This window comes from Triticum dicoccoides, chromosome 6A, assembly GCF_002162155.2.
Source record: "Triticum dicoccoides isolate Atlit2015 ecotype Zavitan chromosome 6A, WEW_v2.0, whole genome shotgun sequence".
NCBI lineage: Eukaryota > Viridiplantae > Streptophyta > Magnoliopsida > Poales > Poaceae > Triticum > Triticum dicoccoides.
In genome coordinates this window covers 572568318-572591080 of record NC_041390.1, presented here as the reverse complement: position 1 = coordinate 572591080, position 22763 = coordinate 572568318, and the positions used below count along the sequence as shown (strand labels likewise).

The 22763-nt window shown below is 42.8% G+C and overlaps 1 long non-coding RNA gene across 1 annotated transcript; it reads left to right on the top strand.

Moving 5' to 3' along the window:
* Nucleotides 1-19579: 19579 nt before the first annotated feature.
* On the top strand, nt 19580-22331 carry LOC119318060. The gene is made up of 3 exons (XR_005153922.1): nt 19580-20005; nt 20090-20130; nt 20634-22331. It is a non-coding gene; the product is annotated as an uncharacterized LOC119318060 (long non-coding RNA).
* Nucleotides 22332-22763: the final 432 nt, after the last annotated feature.

Genomic DNA, 22763 nt, shown 5'->3' with positions numbered 1-22763 from the left:
AACATAGATTTTTTATAGCATCAGGCAAAGAATCATAATGTGCACTCAGTTCACACAACACACACTCTTTTTCTTTAGGGAAACATATACGAAATTGTGATTTGAAAGGACTATCAATCTACATAAATCATGGAAAGTTTCCTAGTACATTTTTCGGTGCGGGTTCATTGAGGAGATTCAAGATACAATCTGCTGCTGCTAATTTGCTGTAGTGCTATTTTAAAGATGATGATGACAGATTACCACCATCAAGCATTTGCTAATGTCGAGGTAGAAATTTTCTATAGTTGCTAGCCAATGGAAAAAGCAAATCAGCAAGAATTCTATTTCTCATTAGATGAATGCCAGAAATGGATTATTTCTTTAGATTATGAACTTAGCACGCTGTGAAATAGTACAACAATGTGTAGAATATGAAGTTCAATGAATGGCTGAAGATCATTATGGACAGGCTCAGCTTGCACCATGTCACTTGATTCGTTTATTTAGGTGATGATGTCAGAAGAAGGTAAATTGTTAGGTTTTCAAGTAGATTCTCATACGGTGTCCCTGGTTATAGTTAGTGACATGTGTTATCAGTAGGTTCTCATACGGTTGCCAGCTATCTGTTCCTGAACGGTTTGTGGCAAGATAGTGGGAAAACACATCAGTTGTTCCAGCACTTATGATGAATGTTGCCCTCCTGAGAAATTGATCAGCTCTTCTTGGTCTGACTAATCTTTGGAGGTTTATTCTGTTACGCCATAGGTCCTCGACTTGATTGGAAAATGATAGTGTATTCTATCATGGAGAAAAAAACACAGCTAGCTAATTAGTACCTAAAATACTGGCTCTGAATAATCGGAATAGCTTGATTTGTAAACTTGCTATCCACTCTTTTGTGATCTTGCAACTAGTTGAATTTGGTGAATGTTATTTCTGTATGTAATTGGCATGTGCTAGTAGAATGTTACTCCCTCAGTTCACATATATAAGATGTTCTACCTTTTTCTCTGATTCAGATGCATATAGATGCATTTTAGTGCGTTTGTTCACTCATTTCAGTCCGTATGTTGTCCATATTGAAATATAGAAAACATCTTATATTTGTGAACAGAGGAAGTATTTCTTTATGTAATTAATTGGCAAGCGCTGTTGGAAAGTGACAACAGAAATTTTCTTGCTATTGTGGCAGGCAGCAAAATGGAGCTATTCTTTCCATTAGCATATTCCAGAAGGATTTATTTTGCACATAAAAGTGATGGCTTGGGCCTTCGGCACCATTGCGGCATCAGTTTGCACGTTGTCGCTCCACTTGTATTGCTGGTTGCAAAGTAAGGTGCGAACAATCCATCGCCGTATGTTAGGAGGTGAAACTTAAGCACTATGTAAGCTCAACAACTTACTTCCAGTACAAAACACAAATTTGGATTAGGTTTGTTCAGTGCAACCTACTTCTCATTCCTAAGCATTAATGCTTCTAATGATATTGCAGATTGTGAAAATTTCTCTAGCGTTGTGGGTGCTGCTGCTGTTGCATTTAAATTGGTTTGTCCAAATCGACAGTCCGAGGCTCCAACTGATGCAGTCGCAACCCCACCTCTAGATCAGCTCACCATCCAACCAGTTACACTCAGTTATGTGACAGTTTTGATTCATTCTACAGAATATTGGAACTCTGGAATGACCAAATCTCAATTCTGCTTCAAAGGTAATGATTCTGGTTTAAAAACCACCCTAAATTTGTCCACAATTTATGTTTACGACATGGTTATCTATTTCACACATTCTTATTCTATGTATATTGTGATTATATTTTCATTTCCTTAGTTGTGTTGCTATTCAGTTGACTGTTAAGTTTACGGTTATTTCCCCCGCAAAAAAGGGTTATGGTCTTTTATTCCAAAAGAGAAAAGCATGTTTCTTTGTAGGAGACTAGCTGCTATATAGACTTGCATATTTTGTAATGTTTCTTTTACAAACATACGATGTTATAGAGTGTATACACGGGCCTAGACATCTAGCCAAACCTACCTATAGCATTTCTAAAACAATATAATTATAACAGTTACATGTAAATTACGTGTGTAGATTTATCCCTTTTTTTCATACGCCTTAGTAGATTCTAAAAATATGGTGTGATGTATAAAAGTTTATGGTCAACGCTAGTTTAATGTTTGGGTCAAATTATTATTTGAAAGTAGGGGTTAAAGTTTGCCAAGAAAAAAGCAGATTATTATTTCAGATTCATAGAGTACGACTATATCCCACCTGGTCTTGTTTCCATCAAAAGTGTGTCCCCACTTTGTTGAAGAATACACCTACCATTTTGGTAGTGGGACTAACTCATCTCAGCGGTTTTGTTTGGGCCTCATTCCCCTAATACGCTAGTAATAGTCTCATTTCCCATATTTCCCTTAGTCTCACTCCCAATCACTTCACGATCCAAGGAAGGGAATGCCAGCAGCCATGGCGACAGTGTCCCCTTAGGCCATTCATGCCACTTGAGAGGATGAAGGCTCTGGTGATGTCACACGAGAGACATCGGCGCAAGCGAGGTTGCCACCATCCCTGTTGCGACGACAATGCCACAATGGAGGGTAGAACGGGGTGGTGGGTAACAGCATTGCGAAAGGAGGTGCCGACCACTCATTTGACCCAGGGAAGGAAAAATAATGTGCAATGTTTTAGTCCCGTACTGCTACTGAATAAGGATCTCGGTCGAGAGAATCTAGAGTATGGTGTATGGTCTAGAAAAGGAGCAAGAGTGCACTCGAGCATGTTTAGGTGGAGGTATATTCGGGGCGGAGGCCACAGGGGGGAGCTATGCCCGGCTGGATGACCATAAAGGGCGAGGGAAAATTCCTTCTTTTAAGAATAAAAGTATACTCCCTTTGTTCACTATTATGAGATGTTTTGGATATTTTAATATGAACTACGTGCAGAAATGAGTGAACAAAACACACTGAAACGTGTCTATGTACACCTGATTCAGAAAAAAGTTAGAACATCTTATAATCATTAATGGAGGGAGTACTAGAGAATAAAATCCTTCCCTGGCTATTGGTGGATCAACAACACGAGTATGAAGAGATAGAGGATTTTTTGATCTGCACACTGGAGCATACGAAGGAAGCATCGACACCAATATGCTTGGTGAGCTATGTTGCACAGGGTCGTGCACAATACTGATAGCACATGTACTCTCCTACAACAGAGGAGTAGGTGAGTGACAACACCTATACTCTACAACAGAGGAGTAGTTGTAGTGATAGAAACAAAAAAATCCTTAAGCTACCATCATATGCCTTTGTTGTCAAAAGAGCCATAGTTTGCAACTCAGCCTTTGCACCAGTAGAAAGGAAAAGTGCAATCGGGTCCTTTGTCTTCTAGGCAATGAGAAAACCATCAAGAAAACACAGTAAGTAGAAAGGGACGTGCGAACTTGAGCATAGGAAGAGGTGAGACGGTAAGAGATATTTCCACAAAGATATCGTAGAACATGGGGGTGGACTCAAGTGGATAAAAGTGAGAGTATAGACAAAGTGACTTAGAATGAGAACGTGATATGAAATGTCTGGACGAGTGACATCTGAATAGACAAGACTCTCAACAAGATGATGATAGCGTGTCAGATCAAACAAAGGTGAGTGTTGAGCTCCATGGGAGTGTCATGCACTTGAGAGGATGAAGGCTCTAGCAACATCGTGTGAGGGGCATCAGTGCTAGCGAGTTTGCCACCATCCTAGCCACGACGACAATGCCGCAGAGCTTATAGTGGAGGGTAGAGTAGGAAAGTGGAGCGACGGCGCCGCAGGAGGTGCACTCGAACGGTGTTTCTTCTTTCGGGCGAGTGCCAGATAGATAGACAAGGCTCACAACAAAATGTCGATAAAGCGCTAGATTAGACAGTAGGTCAACATCAGTAGCAGGGGGTGAACATTGAGCTCCATGGGAGTCTCAACATGCGCTCATTAGTAAGAGCAGCGCGAGTAAGACGATCCTAAATTATTATTTTTTAGCATGAAGGGACCTCAATCCCAAGAAAGTAGCAGAGAGGGCCAAGATAAAACATAAGAAACTGCATACTAAGACATGCCTTAACAAAGGCAATATACTCACGGTCTGCGTCAGTGATGATCATGTCATCAACATATAGAAGAAGAGTCCTACCAAGAACAGAAAGGAGGACAAACAATGTCGGATCATGAGCACTCGATGAAAACCAGCAGTAGCCACCATAGAGGCAAAACGCTCAAACCAGGTGTGAGGGGCTTGCTTAGAGCCATAGTGAGAGCGATGAAGACGAGAAAGCATGTCGTAAGGAGCAGCTCACCATTAAGAAATGCATTCTTAATATCAAGCCTAGACACAGATCAGTGGCAAACCGAGGCCACAATAAGAAGTGTGCGAATAGTGGTGAGCAAAAGTCTCATCATAATTAGGACCATGCTCCTGCTGAAAGCCATTACCCACAACACGAGCTTTGTAACGCCCAAGAGAACCATCAGAGTGAGTCCTAACCTTGTAGATCCACCAAGTGATGGGACAAACACGAGGAGGAACATATACAATATCTCACGTGCCGATGCGCTCAAGAGTAGCAGTCTCCTCTGCCATCACAAGGTGCCATTTGGTATGAACATCACAATAAGAAGTTGGCTCAAGAAGAATAGCGCCAACGCTTGGAAGACCTAGGCGGTCAACAGGCCAAAGCGGACAAGGACGCAAGCCATCCACAACACGTAGACGTCCTGTATAGAAATTAGGAAAAGATGGAAGAATACGAGTTGGAATCATCGGGATAAACTCAGGTGATGTAGACAAGGAAGCCACCGGTGATGAAGGTGTAGAATCATGTGATAAGTGAGGTGAGGAAATTATAGGAGATGTTGGCATTGGTTCTACAATAATCAGAGAAGCAGGAGCAGTACGACAACTGGATAAGGGCTCAATAGGAGTGGTAGGAGTGCCGGGAAATTGTGGAAATAGATATACTCCACTTAAAAGCCCGAAGAAGGACTCAACAAAAATCATATCCCGAGAAATAGCCATCCGACGACCAACATGATCCCAACAACGATATCCCTTATGCTCATCGTTGTATCCTAAGAAGACACACTCAACAGACTAACAAGTCAGTTTGGTGCGTTCACGAGGGGCAAGAAGGACATAGCAAACATAACCAAACAATTGAAGCGCTGAATAAACGATCAAATAGACGCTCGAAAGGAGTGTCACCCTGCAGAGCAGTGGATTGCTAAAGGTTGATGAGATAGATGGAAGTGGAGACAAACTCGACCCAAAAGTGCGACGGAAGGGATGCGGTGACCATAACGGACGAGTCGTCTCAAGAAGGTGAGGATGCTTGAGCTCAACCACGCCATTTTGAGCATGAGCACCAGGATAAGAGAACCAAAGTCTGCTAAAAAAGGATTCCACCAGTCATCATAGAACACACGAATAGGTGTAGAGAACTGAGTGTGAACCATGGCAGCAAAAGGCTTATAAGACCTCACTACAAGAAGAAATAAAGTATATCCAGGTGTGTCGAGAGAAGTTACTACCGGAGGCAAAGGGAGATGGACCCCTGAGATCATATTGAACAAGGTCAGAAGGACGACGAGACACTTTCTCGCTATGAGTATAAGGTAATTGGACCGTGGATCAGAGACATCATCGGAGACGGATCCAAGAAGACCAAGTCGAACTAAGGATGAGAGATAACAAGTGATCCAAGGGGATGATGCCAATCATGAAAATAACTGGTAGACAAGGTAATAGAGGCAGAGACTGGCGATGGTGGCAGCAGAGGGACTTGATCCAGCATCCCACGTGCCTATGCACTCTTCGTACCCCACCGATCCGGCTTGGCGTTCTTTTCCTGTTTGCGGGTTGTGGGTCACGCACTTGATTAAGCACCCCAGGTTCTCCTATCGCGCCCTTGGCCTCGACTTTAGGTAGCACCTGTCCTCGGCTCGTCCCGTGCATAAACCAGGTACGCGTCGACTGTCCGAGCTCCTGCTTACCATTGGTGGTGCTCGAGCGTGCGGTTATGGTGTCGCACATAAAGGGAACATAGGATGTGGGATTGAGACAGTACTCATAGCAACCCGCAGCAAGGCAAAGAATGCCCATCCAGACTGGTAGGGAGCAAAGGTGGGGCACAAAGGTGGACGTTGGCTCTAGTCTCAATAGTGCGCTCATCAGTAAGAGCAGCATGAGCAAGAAGATTTTGGATATAGTTCTCTTGGGAAATAAGCAACAATCTCAAGGAAGTAGTGAAGAGGACCAAGATTCAGTAGTGACCTTATCACTAAGAGCAGCACAAGCAAGATCCTAAATGTACTTCTCTTGGGAAATAAAGAAGCCATCAGAGGTGGACGAAACCTCAGTTCCAAGTAGTGAAAGGGACCAAGATCACACATTAAATATATTCACTAAGACGAGCCTTCAAAAAGGCAATGCACTCAAAGTTGTTGGTAGTGATGATCATGTCATCGACATATAGGAGCAAAGCTCGACCATGAGCTTAAAGATGGATATAAAGTGCAGAATGATGAACATTAGGCAAAAACTAGTTGCAGTCATCGATGAGACAAAAAACCTCAAATCGTGCACGAGGGCTAAAGGCATAGGGAGAGTGACAAATACGGCAGATCATGCCATCAGGGGAAAATATCTATGTGGTGGCTACATGTAGACCTTCTCATGCAACTCACCATTAAGAAAGACATTCTTGACATCAAGCTAAGAGACAGATCAGTGGCGAGCAAATATCACAATGAAAAGTGTGCGAAGAGTGGTCATGTGGGCCATATGAGAAAATGTCTTGTTGTAGTCATAGCCATGTTCCTATCGAAAGCCACAAGTCACAAGACGAGCTTTGTAAGGCAAGGGAACCATCAGAGTCTAAATCTTGTAGACCCACTTACAGTATACAAGTGATGGGTTGAGCATGAGGAGGAAGGGAAATGAGATCCCACGTGTCGGTGCGTTTAAGAGCAGCAATCTCCTCTGCCATCGCATGTCTCCGTTTGGGTGAACATGGTATCACAGTAAGTTGTATTGCGAAGAGCAGCGCCAAAACACCCATAGTGATCAATAGGTGGAAGCAGGCAAGCGCAGAAGCTAGGTTGAGCTGGAGGTAGTGCGTTTCCAACAGAAGGAGACATAGTAGTGGAGGGAGGTGGCTCATCGAAAGATGATGCATCAGAAGAATCCACAAGATGCGGACGACTAGTGTAGTAAAGAAGAGTATGCGGGAGAATCACTAGGGAAGTCTTAGGGAACGAATGAGGTGGGGAAGCCGCAGGTGATGATGACGTGGGGTCTACAGCAGTAGCACATGGAGACACATTGGAATGGATGTAGGAGGGCAAAACATGAGTGATAGGTGTATCAAAAAACGTTAGGAAAGAAATATCCTCAATGGGATAGGCCGAAGGAGAGGATGGACGTGGATAGAAAGGACGAGACTCGTTAAAAGTCACACCTGAGGAATGCACATTCGCCGATCGATAGGATCCCAAGACACGAAGCGCTCAGTAGCCATGAGAACGACCAAACAGACACTCGAGAGGAATGTCACCTTGCAAAGCAAGGAAGGCTGACTGTTGATGAGGTAGGTGGAAGTAGAAACAACCTCAACCTAAAAGTGAGGTGAAAGAGAGGTGTTGATCTTCAATGCACAAGCTGCCTCGAGAAGTTGACGATGCTTATGATCAGCAAACCATTCTGAGCATTTGGACCACGACATGAGAACTGAGAAAGTGTGCCTTGCTCAGCAAGGAATCCACACATGGAAGACACAATTAGACTCTGCACATGATAGATGAACTCGCAAGCAAAATCTTCATGAAAGACACAATTAGGAGTGGGAAACCCGGCATGAAGCATGGGGGCAAACTTCTTACTGATAGATAAGACCTTACTACAAGAAAAGCATACAATATATCCATGTGTGTCGAGAGAAAACATCTATAAAGATAATATAGTGGCGATGGCCTCTTTTTGAGGCAAAGGGAGCTCGACCACAAACATCAAAATGAACAAGATAGAAAGGATGAGGCACAGTCTCGCTATGAAGATAAAGTAATTAAACCTGTTTGCCAAGCCGACAACCTGACACTGACAGATCCAAGAAGACCACTTCGAACTAAGGATGAGAAGCAAGAACCACACAAGTGACAAAGACGATGATGCCACAAAGAGCAGTAAACGAAGTAACCGAGGCGGAGAGACTGGCGATGGTGGCAGCAAAGGGAAGGCTAAACCAGTCAAGCTTCTAGAGGACTTGGGAGTTACAACGACGATGGCCAACACTAAGTAAAGCATCCATCTGAGGATCCTAATAAGAACAAGAGTTAAACTAAAGAATGACTGTACAACCAAAGTCGACGAATATGAGCAAAAGAATAACATGAAAAGACGAAGTAGTAAGAGTGCCTCGACTGTCTCGACTGTCGACTTGGAGGGAAGTTCCATCATCAGTAAGAACATGAACATGAGTATCTGAAGGTCAAATAGCTGATAAACTCGAAGAATCATAAACTATTTGAAAATACATCCAGTACCAAGGATTCATAGAGGTGTACTTGGTTGTGTAAAATTGTCACTCGGTACTAGAAAAATCAGTAGCAAAACCTATTGATGGAGAACCCAAAGAATTAGCTAGTAGACATGGAAGTCGCCTAATCTCCAGTGTAGTCATTGTCTCAACCGAAGAGGTTGCCGAAGAAGTATTGTGCGATGAAACTAGAAGTAGCAAGTAGGTGTTCTGTTAAAGTTCAAACACCCAAAAGTATTTCTCGTTCTTCTTTGTTTAGTTTAATTTGGTTTTTGATTGCTTTCTTTTGTGTTCCTTTGGTTTTTTTTATTCCTATTGTTTGTTTGTGTTTGTTGTTTGCTTTTAAAAGAAACCCTCCTTTTGTTCTTTTGGTGTTTTGAAGTTCTTTCGGAAAACAACAGAAATATTTCTTTGTTCTCTTTACTTTTTCTTTGGAAGTTTATTTGATTGCCTCTTCATTAAAACTTTGGAAATCTTTTATCTTTATGATCTTTTTTGCCTTTGAGAAAAACCAAATATTCTAAATTATTTCTGTTGTGTTTCTCTGAGTTCTTTGCATTTCATGTTTCAGAAAATTGAAAAATATTTCTCTTTCGTTGTTTTTTTCTTTTCTTTTGGTTGTTCTTTTTGACTTTCCTTTGTTGTTTCTTTCATCTTTGTGTTTTAAACTGCAAAACCCAAAATTTCCAAAAAGATTTTTCGTTTGCATCTTATCGAGTCCCAAGTGTTTGTAATTCTTTTTACTTCCTATTGTTTCTTTTGTTTGTGTGTTGTTTGCTTTTGAAAGAAACCCAAAAAGATATTTCTTCATTCTTTTTTGCTTTTTCTTTGGAAGTTTATTTGATTTCGTCTTTGCTGAAACTTCGGAAATCTTTCATATGTGTTTCTTTTTGCGTTCTTGTTTGCCTTCTTTGAGAAAAGAAAAAAATCCAAAAATATTTATGAAGTGTTTCTTTGAGTTCTTTTTTGCTCTTTATGTTTCAGAAAATCCAAAAATACTTCTCTTTTGTTGTTTTTCTGTTTGCCATTGTTTTTCTTTTGGTTGTTCTTTTTGGCTTTGCTTTGCTATTTTATTTTTGTCGTTTCTTTGGTCTTTGTGTTTAACTTGCAAAACCCAAACATTCCAAAAAGATTTCTCGTTTGCGTCTTATTGAGTCTTAATTGTTTTCCTTTGGTTATTCTTTTTGGCTTTTCTTTACTGTTTTATTTTTTTCGTTTCTTTCGTCTATGTGTTTATGTTGTAAAACCCAAACATTCTAGAAAGATTCTTGTTTGCTTCGTATTGAGTCTTAGTTGTTTGAAATGTTTTTTTTGCTTCCTACTTTTTCTTTTGTTTGTTTGCTTTCAAAAGAAACCCAAAATGATTTCTTTATCTTATTATTCTTTTGATGTTATTTGAGGAAACCACAAAATATTTTCTCGTTCTTTTTGCTTTTTCTTTGGATGTTTATTTGATTGCCTCTTTGTTGAAACTTTGAAAATCCTTTATCTCTGTTTCTCTTTGCCTTCTTTGAGAAAAACCAAAAAAAATCCAAAATCATTTCTTTGTGTTTCTCTTGGTTCTTCTTTGCCTTTTATTTTCTAGAAAATCCAAAAATATTTCTCTTTTGTTTCTCTTTTGTTTTTTTGTTTTCTTTTGATTGTTCTTGGCATTTTTTGTGTTTTCTTTTTGCTGTTTCTTTTGTCTTTGTGTTTAAGTTGGAGACGTTAAAAAAAAGTTGCAAAACCCAAAAATTCCACAAAGATATCTCGTTTGAGTCTTAAGTGTTTGTAGTGTTTTTTTGCTTCCTATTGTTTCTTTTGTTTTTTGTTCTTTGTTTTTAAAAGAAACACCAAAAGATTTCTTTGTCCTTTTGTACTTTTGTTCTTTTGAAGTTCTTTGAGAAAATAATAATATATTTCTTTGTTCCTTTTGCTTTTCCTTTGGATGTTTATTTGATTTCCTCTTTGTTGAAACTTTGGAAATCTTTTATCTTTGCTTCGCTTTGCATTCTTGTTTGCCTTATTTGAGAAAAAAATACCAAAATTATTTCTATTGTGTCTCTCTAAGTTCTTTGCCTTTTATGTTTCAGAAAATCCAAAAATATTTCTCTTATGTTGTTCTTTTGTTTTTCTTTGTGTTTTTTTGCCTTTTTCTGTTGTTTTCTTTTTGTCGTTTCTTTTGTCTTTGCGTTTATTTAAGTTGCAAAAGTTGAAAGTTCCAAAAAGATTTCTCGTCTTAAGTGTTGAAGTGAACGTACTTCTGATTGGCTCTTATGTGCTTTATTGTTGAACTAATGAAAAGACCAAAAATATTTCCCTAGTCTACTCTTTTGTACAAATTGTCCAGTAGTAAAACCTGCAAAACCTATCGATGGAGAACCAAAAGAAGCAGCTAGCAGACACTGAAGTCGTGTAATCTCAAGTGTCGTGAGGGGCTCAACTGAAGAGCTTGACGAAGAAGCACAAGGCTATGAATAAAAACTAAAAGAAGTAGGTGTCGAAGTCATGTAATCTCTGTTCCTCCTTGATCCAGTTTGGCGTCCTTCCCCTGGTTGCAGGTTTTGTGGCACGAACTTGATGTTGCATCCCATGTTCCCTTTGGTGGCCCTTGGCCCTGGTGGCAGGTAGCGTCGTGCACACATCCTATGGGTTAGACTAATGTTGAGGAAATCATTAACTGGTAACTGCTCGCTCAGCTTGGGATTAGTGATTAATCGTTGAATCGGTTTATTAACTGGATTAATCGGTCAACCACTAGAAGCAAATTTTGTATGGAGGGAAAATTTACATTGCAACTAGGAGGCAAATGGCACCATTTTCTTTTCTCAATAGATCACAAACATGTATAGAGCAACAATCATCCATGCGGGGATCAGAAGTCATCTACGAACATGTATAAAACAACATTTTTTGCTAATTTCTGCTTGCGTCACAACTCTGAGAGATGGTGGCCACATGATGACGACAGATAGAGGGAAGGTGGCGGCCTGCGCGCTGGGCATCTGAACGAGTCGGTTGCCGGAGGTGGTAGGTCATGAAGGAGGGGAAGTAGCAGCGTGTAGAGGGAGAAGAGGAAACGACGACACACAGGGGAGGAAGGAAGTGGCAGCACGTCGACGAGGACCTGGTCATCTAGGTCGGGAGGAGATGAGAGGAGCAGGAGGGGTTCTAAGCCCTAGATATTTAGGAGCGAGAGGGTTTATGGGCCAAATAATTAGGCTTTGTTTGCCCACAAGTTAACAGGCCAGCAACGATTAATCAGCTTGACAACAGATTAGTCGGTCCAATCGACCATTTCATCGGCCTGGCAAGTTAACGCGTTGAATATGTGTTATTCGAGTCAGCCACCCGATGAGTAGCGATTAACTGATTAATCGGGTGAATTCTTGAACAATTGGTTAGACATTGCGGTGACGACTGCCCCTGCTCTTGCTTCGCTGATAGGTGGTGCTTGAGCATTCGACTATGGCGCCCACTAGGGGAAGATGAGTTCTGGGATCAAGACAGCGACAGAGGAACCCGTAGCCAGACAAAGGATGCTCAACCGGACTGACATGGAGCGGAGCGTGCACGAGGGGTGCGGTGGAGGGGTGAAAAAGCCGTCGAGAGCGGACCGCCGCCGCCATTTAGCTTTTGGACCTGGAGTTGAGCGGTGAGGGGATGGCGACAGGGAAGCAAAGAAGGCCGGAAGAGGGCACCGAGAGGAGAAAGGCATCATCCACCCTACTATTGTGCATTAGCCGCTACGGCGGGCGGTTGTGGGCAGATCCGGTGTCTACATGTGGGTCTACTACTCGGGATGAGATGACATGCTTGTTGAGTGAGGTGTCACAACTATTGGGCCGGGTGGATGGGGTTTGGAGAGTCTGTGTTGTGCTCCGGTTAAGCCTTCATGAAGAAACAGACCAAGTGTAAATCAAAAGGCACATATTGAAGAGTAATAATATGATCCTGCACTCTGGAGTGCATGAATGCACGAACGAGGCATGAACATTAATATGCTTGGTGAGCTCATGCTTCATATGGTGAGGTGCAATCTTGATAGCACATATACTGTATGGTGTGACGAGAAAAGTAATGTAGTGATAGAAAAAACAAAATCCTCAAGGTCGTTAATCGAAAGGCACATACTAAACGAGAGAGAGGGAAGCCGTGTGTTGTGCTCTGTCTGAGTCTTTGTGAAGAAACGGACCAAGTGTAAATCGAAAGGCACATACTAAACGTAGTCTGTTTCTTTGTCTTCCGGGCAATGAGAAAACCATCAAGAAAACGTAGTAAGTAGAAAGGGACGAGTGAACTTGAGCATAGGATTAAGAGAGAGACGGGGAGAGGTAGTTCCACAAAGATATCATAGAACAGGGGGGAGGTGACTCAAGTGGATGAAAGTGGGAGCAGAGACAAACTGACTTAGAATGAGAATTTGATATGAAATGTCTGGACGAGTGACATCTAAATAGACAAGACTCCCGACAAGATGACAACAGCGCGTTAGATACAACAAAGGCTCATTGTCGGAAGCACAAAGGTGGACGTTGAGCTCCATGGGAGTGTCAACAGTGACCTTATCACTAAGAGCATCACAAGTAGGAAGATACTGAATGTACTTCTCTTTGGGAAATAAAGAAGCCATCAGAGGCAGAAGAAACCTCAATTCCAACGAAGTAGGGAAGAGGACCAATATCAAACATAAAAATTATTCACTAAGACGAGCCTTCAAAAACGCAAATGCACTTAGAGTTGTTGGCAGTGATGGTCATGTCATCGACATATAGAAGCAATGTTCGACCTTGAGCTAAAAGATGGATATACAGTGTAGATCATGCATGAGCATTTGGCAAAAAGTAGTTGCAGTCATTGCTGAAACAGAACACTCAAATCGGACGATACGGGCTAAAGGCAAAGAGATAGCGATGAAGACGCCAGATCGTGCCATCAGGAAAAAGATATCTAGGTGTTGGCTACATGTAGACCCTCTCATGCAACTCACGATTAAGAAAGACATTCTTGACATCAAGCTGAGAGACAGATCAGTGGCGAACAAATATCACAGCGAGAAGTGTGAGAAGAGTGGTCATGTGGGCCATATGAGAAAATGTTTCATCCTAGTCATAGCCATGATCCCGTTGAAAGCCACGGGTCACAAGATGAGCTTTCTTACGCAAGAGAACCATTAGAGTCTAAATCTTGTAGACCCACTTACAAGATACAAGTGATGGGATGAGCATAGGGAAGAAGGGAAATGAGATCCCACGCGTCGGTGCGTTCAAGAGCAGCAATCTCCTCTGCCATCGCATGTCGCTGTTCGGGATGAGCATGGCGTCACGGTATCTCGTATTGAGAAGAGCAGCGCTAGAATACCCATAGTGATCTATATGCGGAAGCGAGCGAGCGCAGAAGCCATAAGTAGGTTGAGCTAGAAGCGGTGCATTGCCAACAGAAGGAGATATAATAGTCGAGGGAGATGGCTCATTAGAAGAATCCGCAAGATGCGGACGACTAGTGCAGTAAAGAAGAGGATTGGGTGGAATTATCGGGGAAGTCTTAGGGAATGAATGAGGTGGGGAAGCCGCAGGTGATGATGACGTGGGGTCTACGACAGTAGTACAAGAAGACACATTGGATTGGAAGAGGGCAATACGTGAGTGATAGGACGCATCAACACCATTATGGTTGGTGAGTTCATGCTTTTCATGGTTGTGCGCAATATTGGTAGCATTTGTTCTGTCTGGCAGATGGACCCCTGAGATCATATTGAACAAGGTCAAAAGGACGACGAGATACTGTCTCACTATGAGTATAAAGTAATTGGACAGTGGATTAGGGACATCATCGGAGATGGATCCAAGAAGACCAAGTCGAACTAAGGATGAGAGATAACAAGTGATCCAACGGGATGATGCCAATCCTAGAAATAACTGGTAGACAAGGCAACAGAGGTAGAGACTGGTGATGGTGGCAGCAGAGGGACTTGATCCAGCATCCCATGTGCCTATGCACTCTTCGTACCCCACCGATCCGGCTTGCCGTTCTTTTCCTGTTTGCGGGTTGTGGGTCACGCACTTGATTAAGCACCCCATGTTCTCCTACTGCGCCCTTGGCCTCGACTTTAGGTAGCGCCTGTCCTCGGCTCATCCCGTGCATAAACCAAGTACGCGTCGACTGTCCGAGCTCTTGCTCACCATTGGTGGTGCTCGAGCGTGCGGTTATGGTGTCGCACATAAAGGGAACACGAGATGTGGGATCGAGACAGTACTCATAGCAGCCTGCAGCAAGGCAAAGAATGCCCATCCAGACTGGTAGGGAGCAAAGGTGGGCACAAAGGTGGACGTTGGCTCTAGTCTCAATAGTGCGCTCATTAGTAAGAGCAGCATTAGCAATCTCAAGGAAGTAGCGAAGAGGACCAAGATTCAGTTGTGACCTTATCACTATGAGCAGCATGACAAGATCCTAAATGTACTTCTCTTGGGAAATAAAGAAGCCATTAGAGGTAGAAGAAACCTCAGTTCCAAGTAGTGAAAGGGACCAAGATCAGACATTAAATCTATTCACTAAGACGAGCCTTCAAAAAGGCAATGCACTCAAAGTTGTCGGTTGTGATGATCATGTATATAAAGCAGAAGCTCGACCACGAGCTTAAAGACATATAGGAGCAAAGCTCGACCACGAGCTTAAAGATGGATATAAAGTACAGAATGATGAGCATTTGGCAAAAACTAGTTGCAGTCATCGCTGAGACAAAAAACCTCAAACCGTGCACGAGGGCTAAAGGCATAGAGAGAGAACTGACTTGGATAGAAAGGACGAGGCTCATCAAGAGCAGCACGAGCAAGAAGATACTAAATGAATTCTCTTAGGAAATAAAGAAGCCATCAGAGGTAGAATAAACCTCAATTCCAAGGAAGTAACAAAGAGGACCAATATTAGACATAAAAACTATTCACTAAGACGAACCTTCAAAAAAGGCAATGCACTCAGAGTTGACCCTAAGCTGAAAGATGCTATAAAGTGCAGATCATAAGCATTTGGCAAAAACTAGTTGCAGTCATCGCTGAGACAAACACTCATACCGGACACGATAGGCTAAAGGCATAGAGAAAGCGACAAAAAGGCAGATCGTGCCATCAGGAAAAAATATCTAGGTGGTGGCTAAATGTATGCCTTCTCATGCAACTCACCATTAAGAAAGACATTCTTGACATCAAGCTGAGAGACAGACTAGTGGCGAACAAATATCACATGAGAAGTGCGCGAATAGTGGTCATGTGAGCCATATGAGCAAATGTCTCATCGTAGTCATAGCCATCTTCATGTTGAAAGCCACGGGTCACAAGACGAGCTTTCTAACGCAAGAGAACCATTAGAGTCTAAATCTTATAGACCTACTTACAATATACAAGTGATGGGATGAGCATGGGAGGAAGGAAAATGAGATCCTACACGTGTTGGTGCGTTCAATAGCAGCAATCTCCTGTGCCATCACATGTCGGTGTTCGGAATGAACATGGCGTCACGGTAAGTCGTATTGAGAAGAGCAACGCTAGAATACCCATAGCGATCAATAAGCGGAAGCATGCGAGCGTAGAAGCCATAAGTAGGTTGAGCTGGAGGAGGTGCGTTGTCAACAGAAGGAGACATTGAACATATAAACCCTGCTAGATTGGTAGTCACAACAAAGGCAGCCATGTCGCCTTTAAATCGCTCGTGCCACTGCCTGCTATTTTCGTGCGCCGCCGAGGGAATTTTTGTCATTTCGCATCCAGGCGTATAAAAGCCAACTGCTTCTATGGAGAGGACCTAGCCGCCGTTCTCCTCTTCCTGCTGCCTCGGCTCACTCCTCCCATCTCAGCTCTCTCCTTCCTCCAAACCCTAGCCCCGCACGCTGCCGGTCGCGCGGCTCCGCCTCCTACTCTCCTCCTCCCCTTGAAGCCCGAGCGCGTCTGACCGCGGGGTGGCCGGCGGCAACGGGCGAGCGGGGGCGGCTGGGCGCGCCGAGCGGGGGCCGGTGTGGCAGGCGAACAGCGGCAGCCGGAGGCGAGGCCAAGGGCGGGCGAGCAGCAAGCGCACAGGGCTGGCAAGGCGGCGCGGGCGCGGGCGGCTGGCGCGTCTGCGGGCGGCAGCGGCAACAGTGCGCAGCAGCAGGCAGCGGCGACCGCGAGCGTGCGGGGCTGGCGAGGATGCGGCAGCGTGGCAGGGCGGCGAGCAACGGGAAGTAGCAGGAGCTCGCTGCGCGTGTGGAGCTGCGTGGACCAGCGGGTCGACGCTCCGTGCTCTCCCTACGCCGCAGCAGCCTCTTCGCGTCTCCCCGCCCCTGTCGCCGCCGGTGACCCCTGTGCCCCTTCTTCTCCGTGCTCGGCCACCCCGCGCCACTGCTGCACCTGTCGCTTCTCCGTCCGCCTCTAGACTGGGCATGTGGAGTGCGGCGCTGTCGCCATTGTCCTCGACGTACGGGGAGCGCTGGCTGCAGAGAAGGCCATCCACGGTTCCGTCGCCCCACAACAGAGAAGGTCGAGAAGGATTCTGGGTGGTTTGGCCTATCCCTTATGCTTTTCCTTTTTCCCTTTTCAATTTACGCTTTGCTGCTCTTCGATTTGATCCATTACAGTGTTGTAGCTGCAAGTGTTGGATTGGTCGTTCCTCTAACCGGAGGCCTTGCGATGGTTCTGTTGGGTTCAGGTTAGTCACTTTCTTTTGCTCCATTTATTTTCTGAATATCTAAATTTATTCTGGATAGTCATGTTTATATTGTTGGTTTATTATAGGTAAAACCCGGCAATGAACTTTAGAGTTAGTATCCTCAAGTTACTTTTTAACTACATTACTAGACAGCGGTTGGCTTTCAGTTACCAGGTTAGTATCATATCTAAAAGAATGGCAATTGTGACAGTAACTTTATGCTGCTTGATACTGTGCTGTACTACACATATATATCATTACCAATCTATTTTTTGTTTACCTTTTCCTGACTTTAGAAAGGTGATGTTTCATTATGCTTGGTACAAACAACTGGCAGCTATGGTGCCTTCCTAATCCAAGCATATGTTATTTTTCAGGTTTTTCAGGTTTTGCTGCTGTTAATTGTATTTGGTAAGTTGCCTCTCATTGTGCTTGTCGTCGGAACCAGCAACAGCAGAAGCTTGCCTGCTGCCCTACCTCTTCAGCAATCTGATGGATTTACAGGCTTGTTTGTTTCATTGGTGGCTTGCTGCTCGGGTATGCGATCACATCAGTTGGTTATTTGCACTCGGAGCTAAGATCTTTTCTTCTCGTCTCCTGAATCCTGTTCGATAAAATGTGTCTGAGCTGAGACATTTTTTTCTTCCATGTTCCTTTCTATGTGCAGGTTCTTTGTTGATTTTGTTGGATGTGTGTGTTGTTTACCAACAAGGTTAGGTTTCCTATTGGCTTGCTTGATTAGGTCTTGGTACATATTCCATGAACTGGTGCGTTTGTGCGGTCAGCTTGGCTGTATATAAATTTTGAGGTTCACCTGCTATGGATATGCTTTTCTAATTGTAGTGTGACAGCTTTAACCAAAGTCTGTTTAGTTCACTCAGCCTTCTATTCATTGATTTTGTATATGGTTCTTGGAAGTAGAGCTTGCTAAGCATTTGAGAGTGTTCCAGTTTGCTTAATCACTGCGACTATGTGCTCTGGGTTAAAATTCTAAATTTTCTCTTTGTAGGAGCTTCATAAAGGTTGCTCACCAATGAACTAGAAGATTGTTTTGTCCTGGGCACTCACACGATTAAGGAAGAAATTGGTTATTCCTGGATGTGCTATGCAGATCAAAGGTGAGCTCATCATATTTTCTTTCTTCAATCTTAGCCGAAGATTTATCTCCGGTTTACTTGCATTTGTCATGTTGGTTCTTTGTGTAGATGTGCCAGCTAGCTTAGAATCTGCATCATCATCTTTGTCTTTGAGTAGAACTGAACTGGGGATTTGCTTTGTTCTGTATAGTTTTTATAAAAGATTTTAAATTCCTGCTCATTTCTGTCGACTTTACTGTAAATGTTTTACATTTAAATTTATCGCATGGACAAGAGCAAAATTTCTTCTGAGAGTTATATTGTTTTGCGTCTGTTACAGATTTTGCAGGTTATTCATTCCCGTGCTTCCAAAGCAACTCATGACCCCTCTTATAACTCTGCCTACAATACTTAGGTGTTACAATAACAGTTTGACCATTTTTGCCTTATAATGAGAGTCCTTTCACTATTTTGGAGATTGGTGCATTCTTTCTGCAGTTTAACACCTGCATTGGTACTTTTAACCTTTCATTTAGTGAGTTGACAAGGTCATCGTGTTAGATTGCGCAGAGCTTCTGAGGCCATCTAAATATATTCCATGCACTGAATGAAAGCACGTACCTTGTTGTGACCAGAAACTGAAGTGAGTATAGCCCAAGTCGACTCTGGCTTTTTGTGACCAGAAACTGAACTGAGTATAGCCCAAGTCGATATTTACCTATTCTGTAGTGCAGACCAGCAGCTGAGAATGTTCATTAGATGTTTTGTTCTGTTCCAAACGCGCAAGCAACTTGCAGGGGGTCCATTTCTTAGAAACGCGTCGTCAGTTAACTATATGTATGCTTATTTCATAATGTAGACTAGCAGCTTGGAATTTCTAATCAGATGATTTGTTTAGTTGTTTCCAAATGTGCAGGCAACTGGAAGGAGAATGCACGTCTCTTGTCATTATGTTGTACAAGCTCATGTGGAATTCAATTTTAGGTTGTTTGATATGGTGCAAGGGCATGCCCTAAATGAGAGAAAGAACCAACACAAGGGGAGGAGCAGGGGTCAAACAACCGATATCTTGGCAATCACTCTATTTCTGACTTTCTATGTTATTGTTTTCATTCGTTATGAGGAAGGGGATAACCATCTGATTCGGATATACAAAATTGTGTATTAAACCATTTAATCATATTGACCTACTGGACTATTACCTTGTGTGAAGTTGCTTACCATGGGCCTCTATTCCTATAGTAGACTTCTAATTTCATGATGCTACTGAGTTTACAATTGAAGTTGCTTACCATGGCCTGTATTGCTTTTCTAATTTCATCAATTGAGTACTTTGATGTTTCAGAGTTTATACCATGAGTGCATCTGCAGCAATTTGGTATCTGGTTTTTATTTCATTTTCTTACAATTCACAGTAAGCCTTCTCGAATAAATCACAGTGTGACCTAATCTTACGTGATTGGATGTCGCCTAAGTATGCTTCCTGCTATTTTTTACACTATTGTTAACGCCAAACTGTTGTCATGACTTACTGGTGAAATTTAGAAGTGATATATCTGCGCATATATACGGGTATTTAACATAACATGATCTGCATGTTCTGAATCTGCAGTTCTGCACTATGCTTTGCTGGATGTCGCCTAAGCAGAGGATGCGGCAGTCTTGGCCACATTTGGTTTTCATAAGCTAATGTGGGTTTCTTTCCCTTTTATTCTTGCAAGATATGGTAAGATCTTTCCTGCCGTCTCCTGTTTGATGAAATGCCTGTGAGCTGAAACATTTTGCGTTGCATGTTTCTCTGCCTGTGTAGGTTCTTTGTTGGTTCATTCGACCATGCCGTTAACCAACAAGGTTAGATCTGCTCAGATTGCCTTGGCTTATTACTTCTTGATAATATAGGCCATGAACTCCTGCATTGGTGCGGCTAGGTTGCATGTCTATGTGTTTCACGGTTCACCTATTATGTTTGCCGTGCTTTGTATGGGTTTTCCTTCATATCTTGTTAGAAAAAATGTGTTCTTGTTTACTTATGCTTGTCCTGGTGGTTTTCTTCCTGGGTGATTGTGTGCTCATATGCCATTGGTCGATATCCATGTTTATAGAGGATGCCCACTTTTCTTAGTTTCATACGGATTCTTAATAGTCTTGCAATGCCTGCTCGGGTTAGTTCTTTGAATGAATAGAGATAATAAATGTATGGGGGTTCCAATATCAAGTGTACCACCTGGTTATTGCTTACCCAACTAATACGTGTTGCTTGTTGATAAAGGAAAAATAGCTAGAAAAATAATTAATAAAGTGTACCATCTTATTGTTTTATACACAGTCGCTTGATTCTTTTTGTTCCTCTATAGGCCTCTGATCCTGTCTGTAGTGTGCGGCTAGGTTGTTCCTCCGCCTGGGTCGTAGCTTCTTTCCTTTCTGCCGACGGCAGGTACAAGACTCGAGCAATGGTTAACGGGCAAGCACTATATACACCATTCATCTATGCTAATATAATCTGTCTTTTAAAGCCAATGTATGCTATCACCAAGTGATCTGAATATTTTGTTTCAAGCATCAAGCTTTCATGTAATGGAATATAAGTATCTTTAAGTTGATTCTAAATCAATCTCATACACATGCTTTGAATGCTTGGCTCGCTCTTGCTTTTTGTGCCATGGTCAAACATGGAGCGATGACTCTGTCTAATGTTTATCACTTCATAGCGCCTATATGTGACTATCTACTTTCTTTGCTAATAACATTGTAAATAATTAATCGTAAGCTTCTTAGAACACTAAGTACCATCACTAAGCATCTATCTACCAGCAATAGGTACTTATTTTCATATGTTTCAATATGTGCCCGAATAATATTAATGTACACTCTTTCAATACATGGCATACTCTCGGCCTTTGCGCCATTGGCGCAACCAGTCATCTAGTAGTAGTCGAGGGAGATAGCTCATCGAAAGATGACGCATCAGAAGAATTCACAAGATGTGGACGACTAGTTTAGTAAAGAAGAGGATGAGGATGGGGATGAATCACCTGGGAAGCCTTAGGGGACGAACGAGGTTGGGAAGCCGCAGATGACGATGACGTGCGGTCTACAACAGTCGTACAGGAAGACACATTGGAATGGATGGACAAGGGCAATACATGAGTAATAGGTGTATCGGCAAAAGCCAGGAAAGAAATGTCCTCAATGAGAGAGGCCGAAGGAGAGAATTGACGTGGATAGAAAGGACGAGGCTCATCAAAAGTCGCACCCCGAGAAATGCTTATCCGCCGATCGATACGATCCCAACACTGATAGTCCTTGTGCTCATCAGCGTAACCTAAGAAGAAACATTCAATATACTAAGCAACCAGTTTGAGGGGGCAAGAACATATTGATCGCAACAAAACAAAGGAAGCGTTGTGTAGCCATGAGAACGACCAAAAAGACACTCGAGAGGAATATCGCCCTACAAAGCAAGGAAGGTTGGTTGTTGATCAGGTAGGTGGATGTAGAAACAACCTCAACCCAAAAGTGACCTAAGAAGACACATTCAATATACTAAGCAGTCAGTTTGAGGGGCAAGAAGAATGTATTAAACGCAACAAAACAAACGAAGCACTGAGTAGCCATGAGAACGACCAAAAAGACACTCAAGAGGAATATCACCCTGCAAAGCAAGGAAGGATAACTGTTGATCAGGTAGGTGGATGTAGAAACAACCTCAACCCAAAAGTGAGGTGGAAGAGATGCGTTGATCTTCAATGCACAAGCTGCCTCAAGAAGGTGACGATGCTTAGCAAACAATTCTGATCATAAGACCATGACAAGAGAACTGAGAAAGTGCGCCCTGCAAGGAATCTGCTTAATAAATGATTGATAAACTCGCATGCAAAATCTGCATGGAAGACACAGGAAGGAGTGGAAAACCGGGTATGAAGCATGGCGGCAAACTTCTTACTGATAAGACCTCGCTAGAAGAAAAGCATAAAATATATCCATGTGTGTTCGAGAGAAATCATATATAAAGATGATATAGTAGTGATGTCCTCCTTTTGAGGCAAAGGGACCTGGACCCCAAACATCAAAGTGAACATCTTGTGAATTCTTTTGATGCGTCATCTTTCGACGAGCTATCTTTACTATGAGGGCGATGAGACACAATCTCACTATGAGGATAATGTAACTTAACATGTTTGCTAAGCTGACAAACTGACAGCCTAAAGACACACCGCCAGAGACAGATCCAAGAAGACCACGTCGAACTAAGGATGAGAGACTAGAGCCACACAAGTGACCAAGACAATGATTCTAAAAGAACTGGTAAAGAAAGTAACCGGGGCAGAGAGACTGGCGGCGGTGGCAGGAAAGGGAAGGTTAAGCCAGATAAGCACCTAGAGGACCTGGGAATTACAACATCGAGGGCCAACACCAAGTAGAGCATCCGTGTAAGGACTCTAATCAGAACATGAACATGAGAATCTGGAGGTCGAATGGCTGAC